Below are 9,029 nucleotides of genomic sequence, written 5' to 3'. Positions count from 1 at the left end.
TTGTGAAACCCTAGCAGTCTCGGTGCCACCGAACCGTGACTCGGTCTGATCGAGTACACTAGTTTAGGTTCCAAAAGCTGCTTCGGTATCACCGAGTTTACAAATCAGTTGATCCGAAATGCTTTCTGTGGAAAACTAAAACTAAGTTTTGGTATCACTCTTTTGCAAAAACCTCTGTATTTTGTGATGCTCATCCATTCTATCTCATCTATACCTATTCATAGGGTCAGCAGTCAGTGTTTGCAGTATGTCAGACCAGAGTGACAGCCAGAACTAGTCAGAAGAGCAGATTCACATGAGTGAGGGCACTAGTCCCTCTAGCACCTTAGATGATGGCAGCAGGAGCACCTCAAGAAACTTGCCCAAAGCTGCCACCAGGGCTAGAGAGAAGAAAACCTCAGAATCTGAGGATGAAGACTATGTGGCAGCTGAGGATGAAGCCACTTCAAAGAAGAAAGTTCTCAGAAAGGAGTATGGCACAGCTGCAACCACTAAGCCTGATATGAAGATCAAGGTTCTTGCAAAGAGGACTCCCATGTCTAAAGCCAGAGCCTCTACTCAAGTCCCAGAAACATCTGATCCCAAAGAGGCTGCTGCAGAAAGGAAGAAGAGGAAGGAAAGGGTCAAGAAGACCATGGCCAGAGTTGTTGGACAGCCTTCCATGATGGAAGAGGAGGAAGAAGAGGTTGCTGCACCAGCACCCAAGGCTCAAAAGCTTATGAGTGATGCTATTAGGTCAGGGGCTGCATCATCAAAACCCAAAGAAGCACCCAAAGCTGCCTCCAAGCCCAAGACTACACCCAAGAGGAATACCAGGAGCATACCAGCTGCTAAGAAGAACAAGGCCCCAGTGCCTGAAGTTGCTGAGGAAGAAGAAGATGAAGGACAAGTTCCGAGGAAGCTGAAACCTAAGATTCCAGACCACAATGATGCTCATCCAGTGGCTGAGAACATGAAGCTGAGGAAGGATGCAGGGCTCAGACAGCGGAGATTGTCTGATCCTTATGCAATCAGGAGAAGGACTGCTGTTGACTACATGTTCCACAGTAAGGCACAACAGGATGTCTATGAGACTGTGCTGTTGGACAAGAAACCTATGGTTTGTGACATGAGGTGGGTGGATTAGAAATACATCAAGGAGAATGAGGAACACTATCCTGGAGTGTATGACAGCTTCAGTGCTTGTGGAGTTGCAGACTTTGTGGGACAGAAGTTCACAAAGTGGAATGACGAGCTCATAATGCAATTCTACTCCACATCACATTTCTATCCAGATGGGAGGATAGTATGGATGTCTGAAGGTACGAGGTACCAATCAACTATTGAGGAATGGGAAAATCTGATTAATGCCCCAAAGGAGAGTGAAGATGACTTGGATGTCTATGCCAAGAAGAAGAAGGATCACAATTCTATGGCACACATGTACAAGGAGATCCCAGATAAAGCTCTTGAAACTCATAAGTTTGGATCTGTACACTTCCTTCTATCAGGACTGCCAACCATCAACTAGATCCTAAGGCACACTCTCTTTCCCAAGTCAGGGGACCACAACATGATCAGAGGCCATGCAATAAACTTGCTACACATATTTATGTGCCTCAGAAGTTCAAGGTTATGAGCCTCATAGTTGAGACTATCAAGAGGACATCAGTAGACCAAAAGAGAAGCTGTGGGTATGCGCCACAAATCCAGGAGCTGATTAACCTCAAGATGGGCACATGCACATACCAGTTGGATAAGGAACATTTTGCTATCTATCCAGACTTTGAGGACAATGAAGTGGTGATGAATGAAGATGAACCATCTACAGTGAAAGCACAAGAGAAGAAGGAGAAGGCAAGGACAGAGAAGGCTACTAAGATGCCAACCATGGAAGAGGCATCTCAGTACTTTTTGAAGAGCAAACAAGATCAACTAGGCAACTTGATTGCATCCACTTTGAGGATTGAGAAAGGGCTGGCCACCTTGACTCAAAACAAGGAGAGCCTGGAGAGGATCATGGAGCAGAAGTTCTATGACTTGGACATGAAAGTAACTGAGATCCAGTCTGTTGTTGAGCAGCTTCAGGATGATATGCAGGAGAGGAAGGTCAAGACAACCACAGATGCATTTGCCAGAGTGCCTAAAGCTCAGAGATCAGCTGTAGTGCCAGTGATAGACACCAGAGCCACTTCATCTGCACCAGCTACAACTCCAGTGTAACCAGCTCCAGCAGCTACACCTCCAGCTCCATCCACATCGACTGAAGCTTTCGTCCTTGGCATCATCTCTACACCACCACATCAAGATCAAGCCTGAGAGTCGATCTAGCACTATGCATTCTCTACGAACTTTTTGGTAACTTGTTGCCAAAGGGGGAGAAAAATGTATAGATCATAGGCTTCAAGAGAGATAGAGTTTGCTTTTGTTCTCTCTTGCTTTGGTGGTTGAACTTTATTTGCTTTTGCTTGCTTGAGATACTACTTTACTACCTGTGTGAGACAATGATGATCATGTGTTTGATCATATGCTACATTTATGCTTGTTTGATGACATTATCTCATTTATCCTTAATATGCTAAATATTTATTATTTTGAGCGCTCCACCAAGATGTATGTGACATGGAAGAGTAACCCATGATCCTAACTCCTTGTGCATTTGTAGTCCAAAGCAAATCTTAAATCTATGCACAAATTTAAGGGGAGCTCTTGCTTATCACATACTTCTCAAAGCGACGATGTTTTTCAATCTTATTATCATTTGTCGAAGCTTTGATCTATATGTTGTCATCAATTACCAAAAAGGGGGAGATTGAAAGTGCAACTATCCCTAGGTGGTTTTGGTAATTCCTAACAACATATAGCTCATTGGGCTAATACTATTCCAAGACAAATATTTCAGGAAAGCTCAATGAATGGAATGGCATGGATGAGGAAAGTGGATCCCTCAAAATACTAAGGATAAAAGGATTGGCTCATGCTCAAAAGCTCAAGACTCTACATTTTATATTTTAGTGATCCAAGATCACATTGAGTCTATAGGAAAAGCCAATACTATCAAGGAGGGATGAGGTGTTGCTTAAGGAGTTTCTTGCTCCATGGTGCTTAGTGATATGCTCCAAAACCCTCAAATACTTTCTTATATCCACATATGACACAAACCAAAAGTCAAACTCGGCCCCCCCGATTCTTTCTATCCGGCGCCACCGAGTCCAGATGGCATAGCCACTGCCACAAAACCTAGGGAAATCGGTCTCACCGATAGGGATCTTGGTCTCACCGAGATGGGATTGTAATCTCTCTGTTTCCCTTCGTAACGTTTCGGTCTAACCGAAGTGAGCGATCGGTCCCACCGAGATTGCAATGTAAACTCTCTGTTTCCTTTTCGTAACATTTCGGTCCCACCGAAATGAGCGAACCGGTCTCACCGAGTTTACCTGACCAACTCTCTGGTTAGCTTATTACCAAAATCGGTCTCACCGAGTTTGTGTAATCGGTCTCACCGAGATTACGTTAGGCCCTAACCCTAATAATATCGGTCCTACCGAGTTGCATGTCAGTCCCACCAAAAACCCTAACGGTCACTAGGTTTACTAAATCGGTCTGACCGAGTTTGTTGATTCGGTCCCACCGAGATTGGTAAATTGTGTGTAACGGTTAGATTTTGTGTGGAGGCTATATATACCCCTCAACCTCCTCTTCATTCGTGGAGAGAGCCATCAGAACAAACCTACACTTCCAACTTACCATTTCTGAGAGAGAACTACCTACTCATATGTTGACGCCAAGATATTCCATTCCTACCATATGAATCTTGATCTCTAGCCTTCCCCAAGTTGCTTTCCACTCAAATCTTCTTTCCACCAAATCCAAATCCTGTGTGAGAGAGTTGAGTGTTAGGGAGACTATCATTTGAAGCACAAGAGCAAGGAGTTCATCATCAACGCACCATTTGTTACTTCTTGGAGAGTGGTGTCTCCTAGATTGGCTAGGTGTCACTTGGGAGCTTCCGACAAGATTGTGGAGTTGAAGCAAGGAGTTTGTAAGGGCAAGGAGATCGCCTACTTTGTGAAGATCTACCGCTAGTGAGGCAAGTCCTTCATGGGCGACGGCCATGGTGGGATAGACAAGGTTGCTTCTTCGTGGACCCTTCGTGGGTGGAGCCCTCCGTGGACTCGCGCAGCCGTTACCCTTCGTGGGTTGAAGTCTCCATCAACGTGGATGTACGATAACACCACCTATCGGAACCATGACAAAAACATCCGTGTCTCCAATTGCGTTTGAATTCTCCAAACCCTTCCCTTTACATTCTTGCAAGTTGCATGCTTTACTTTCGCTGCTCATATACTCTTTGCATGCTTGCTTTAATTGTGTGAAGATTGCTTGACTTGTGCTAAGATAGCTAAAATCTGCCAAAGACTAAAATTGGGAAAAGGTTAAGTTTTTAATTGGTCAAGTAGTCTAATCACCCCCCTCTAGATATACTTCAAGATCCTACAGGTTTTCTCAACTGCGGTCCCACTTGTAAGGCCAACTCCAACGCACGACCCCAAACGGATCTCCGTTTTGCACGAACTCCAATGATAATTTTGACTAGACAAGCAAGAACAAAGAAAACAAGAACCACAAGAATACATTTTACTACTCCTGTAAGTTGGATTAGTGCCTTCTCGATGCATTCATTGTTGATCTGCGGAGGCTCGATCTTGCGTGCTTCTTTCTTCTTCGAGTGTAAAGAAGTAGACGTTGCTTCCTCGCATCTAGTCTCATGTCTAGCCTCTATTCTAGTAGGAGTATCAACAAGTGCACTAGTCTCATCTCTAGTCTCTATGCTAGCTAAAAGTGTTAGAACATCTACTAAACTAGATCATCGATGGCGCGTGTTGCTGCGCCCGTCTATTTTGACTCATAGTTGTTAGGGATATAAAGTAATTTGCTTACATTTGCATGTGCCAGTATCAAGTATTATGTTTTTATTGACATAGATATGTCTATTTTGCATGTGCCGGTATCAAGAGTAAATATGTGTATTTTGCTGACATATTTACTACTGAAGCTGACATACTTACTCTTCTATGTATGAAATATGAAAAATATAATACTAATCTTTTTCGGTCTTTTAAGGACAACAATGGCAATAGAATTTCCTGCTAATAAGTAGTGGCATGAAATATGAAATATGAAATACTAAACAAGTTTTTGCCTTTTAAGAACTTTAACGAATTGAACTTTCTCGATTAAGAAAACATAGCACTGACCAAACATTGTTCATAAAAGAACAGTAAAAAACACATAGAAGAGTAAATATGTCAGCTTCAGTAGTAAGACCAATCACTATACAAAGTATACACCATGAACACATAGCGTCCAAAATGGCCTCACAAATTCCCCAACTTTTAGCAAAAGGAACTCAAGATTTAAGGGCATCACGCAACTATATGATATGTAATATTGAGAACGTTGAACAATGACCTTCCAGGTTCTCATGATCTCTTTCAAGGCTGCCTATATGCTGGTATTTGAAACATGATTCAAAGCTAATATTTAAATCTACATGAGAATTTCAGCAAACATTCATTTTAGAATTTCCTTAACCAAGACAATATATGTAGCTACATGAAGGAGCACACTTTACAGTATGCAAATTTCTTGATTTGCATCTCCTGCCACTCATGCTGGAAAACCCTTCATTTTGTAGTGTTGTACATGGCATCAGGCTGCTATTTTTACCTTCAGACATGCTGCAAAAATAGTAACTGAAGATGCATACATACTACCTTACCTGACTTAGATCTTTGCTTTCCTGACAACTACTCCAGAGTTGAACTTCTTGTATATTAAAGAGCGGATATTACCCAAGATAAGAGCACAAAATGCTTAGCCTTGAGATGTGCTCCTTCCTTAAGATTCACAATAATCTTCTAAGTGTTATATGTGCGCACACACCTTGCACTTTAAGATCGCGTTGATAACGCCGCAGAAGTTTAGAAGGAATGTAGCCCCTGTTGGCACAACAATTAATACACGATCAGACCAAAATCTCAGATCAAATCAGTGTTCTTTTTTCACGTACCCAATAATTGAACAGAGATTCATTAGCAAGCTTTTCAGAGAATAGTTCGCCGTCAAGCTGGGCACTGATACAAGCCATGAGGTACTCGGCATGCTTTTAGCGTGGATACTTCATATGTGCCCCTCTGAGACTCCAAAAACCCACCTATACAGGTACCTGCTTCTTGCCTTCTTACCATCATGTTATCTGCAAGTATGTACCTGATCCACAAAATAGCAATCATATATTATCCCTCTATGTTGTTGCAAACACATACGGATTTATGAATGTCACCCATAGAATTAAGCATGCTGCATTTTTGCACGAGAAAAATATGAATCAGACAGTTCTTATTTGTGGAATTACTTTAGAAATCTAAGGAATTTACTGAAGATGTACAGCGCAATGCAAGAATCCCAAGTCTCAAAAGGCTGCGACTTACCCAGGCTGATGTGGATGAAATCCAGTTGTGGCTGAGGTTGAGCACGCGCAGCTTCATTAGTTCCCGGAGCCCCTCGACATTTGTTATCTTGTTCCGTGACATATCCAACGAGTGCAGAACCTTCGGCAGCGATCCGGGTGGTATATTTATGTTATGAAAATCTAGCGAGGAAATTCTTCATTTTGATGCAAGGGAATAAAACCGATGCTATCGATACAACTTCTCATCTTATTTATAACTAATGTTCAAAGTCAAGGACACCATGATATCTCACAAAATCAGCATATGACTATCACAACGTCATACATGGCCGCAGGATGCCTCAAGGTGAGCATGCTTCTCTCAATAAAAAAGCGTGACCATGTTGTTCAGTAAAAGAGCAGTACCTCCTCGAATTCCCTGAGAGTATTGGATGTCCTTTAGGCGCTCCACGCTTTGTTTTATTGCCTTGTTGAATTTGTTCTTGCTCCGAGCGAATTGTATGACCAACACAGTTAAACTGATTCAGAAAAAATTCAGCCACAAGGGATAAAAATTGCCTTTGTTATTGCCTTTGGTGTTCAGTAAAATGGCTCTATTATTTCAAGGTATAAGCACATACAAAAAAATGTACATGATTGATATTAGATACATTGCACAAGAAAATCTTAACTACAGAAGAAAAAACTGTATAAAAATACATACGGACGTTGTTGTTATATAGTTCCTAAAGCCACAAGGGATGACTGAAATCCTTGAAACGATTGCATTTTCTTAATTGTCTAGAGGGATGCTAATCCATATCTTTTTTTTTCTGGCGGTGAAATCTTTGTTGTTCATTGTTGAAAGTGAACAGGACAACTAATGTTGTTATATACAATTCCATCGCAAAGGCTAAACTTGACTAAATATACATCATAGGGGAAGATAAACATACTGAAATAAGTTGTTTCATGTTAGTTTCCTTTTAAAAACATGAGGTGCTCCAGTTAGTAAGTAATAAGTAATAACCCAAAAAACATTGTAGGATGAAAAATTGTTCATAATATACATACATAAATAAATACGAAGACAATTTCTTATAGTAACAAAAAAAGGTGTCCTAAAAGGACCACCATCTCAACTCTTTCATGACGGTCTTAAAAGTGGGTTGCATGTTTGGAATTTAATCTGAGATGGATATAGAGTATGGTAGAACATTTTCACAAATTCGTATTTCAGATATTCTGGCAAGATGGTTCAAGTGTCAGGTGTCAAGATGACAACATCTGCGTCTTTTCCTCTTCTAGTACTACGCCTTCCCTCCCTGAATAGCTTTGCGATTAGCCTGATCAGTCATCTCTTTGGAGTTAGCTTGTGTATAAATTGCTGCTGGGAAATCATGTATACGAAACGCATGTCCTTACACCATAGGAAAAGGACTAACTACGTTCTTTGAGGGACAAACTGGACAACTGATTTCAGATCCTCGATGGTGCATAGATATAAGATGTAGGTATTAGAAAACAAATGTACCTGTCAGGAGCAGACTCTCAGTTCCGAGTGATACATACACTCTGGGGATACAGAACCTTTGAGCAAACGAGCAAGGCAATTCCTGTAACAAGCAACAGTCAACAAGAAGTCAGCTGGATAACAAGGGAGCGAGCAAGATGCCGGGCAAAATTGAAACTAAGAAAAAAAAAACGTCTGACAAATGGCTAGAGGTCACAGACACGGAATGAAGAAAGGCAAACATCCTACATAGCATGATATATGAGCAAGCGGAGGATGTAGTAATGCAGCGATAGCAGAAATGATTTCATCATCGGTGCCGGAGAGGTTAACTGCGCAGAGGTTGGAGAAGGCCGCGATCATCGGCACGACCGTGAGGCCCATCCCGGAGATGTGCGCCATGGAGGGGAAGTCGTTGAGGCGCTGGATGATGTTGTTGGCCTGGGCGACGTCGTCCACCGCCAATCCACCGACCTCGAGCGGTAGTGGTTGTGGTGGCGGTGCCGGCGGCGGCACAACTTCGCCGGAGCACTTTCGCTCGAACGAGCGGCCATGGCGTCGATCAGAATCGCGTGCGGCGGCGGATCCCCTCCCCCCTCGCGTCGACCGAATTTTTTTCATGAGCGACAGCGATCGATCGGTCTGGGAATGGCCGACGCATCCCATCCCATCTCTTTCGCACACCCCAGTGGATCCAATCGACCGACGAACACCGGCCGCTCCTCTCCTTTGTGCGCCGCGCCTCGCAGGTCGCATCAGGACTGGACTGGATGGACGCGGTCGCTCCTATCCCCTTTTAGCGAAGCCCAGGAGTGGACCAGCTTTAGCGAAGCGCTGGAATGGGCTGACCGACGGCCCAGTATACCAGAGGCGTCTGTTTCGGCTCGTGGAGCAGCAGCTCACAGGACAGCCGGGTCAGTTAACACAGATTGCCACACCCACGAATCAGACGGCCACGAAGTCCCAGATCAAAAAAAAGGACGACCGAAAACACAAATCGATGTGGGAGCTTGGTTTACGTGTGGTTATACTGTTCTTAATTGCGCTTTATCAATATATGGATGTACTCTTCTTCCCAATACC

At 43.0% G+C, this 9,029-nt stretch overlaps 1 long non-coding RNA gene across 4 annotated transcripts; it reads right to left on the bottom strand.

The window, feature by feature from the left end:
• Positions 1-5,460: 5,460 nt before the first annotated feature.
• Positions 5,461-8,531, bottom strand: LOC119300795. Of its 4 annotated transcripts, XR_005146759.1 has the most exons (5): positions 7,968-8,531; positions 6,860-6,972; positions 6,474-6,593; positions 6,053-6,252; positions 5,461-5,981 (listed from the first exon to the last, which is right to left on the bottom strand). It is a non-coding gene; the product is annotated as an uncharacterized LOC119300795 (long non-coding RNA). The 4 variants fall into 4 exon arrangements; XR_005146758.1 differs by having other exon boundaries at positions 6,860-8,531; XR_005146757.1 differs by having other exon boundaries at positions 6,474-6,972.
• Positions 8,532-9,029: the final 498 nt, after the last annotated feature.

Source organism: Triticum dicoccoides, chromosome 1B (assembly GCF_002162155.2).
Source record: "Triticum dicoccoides isolate Atlit2015 ecotype Zavitan chromosome 1B, WEW_v2.0, whole genome shotgun sequence".
NCBI classification, from domain to species: Eukaryota; Viridiplantae; Streptophyta; class Magnoliopsida; order Poales; family Poaceae; genus Triticum; species Triticum dicoccoides.
The sequence above is the reverse complement of the archived record's forward strand: the minus strand, read 5'-3'. Positions and strand labels throughout refer to the sequence as shown.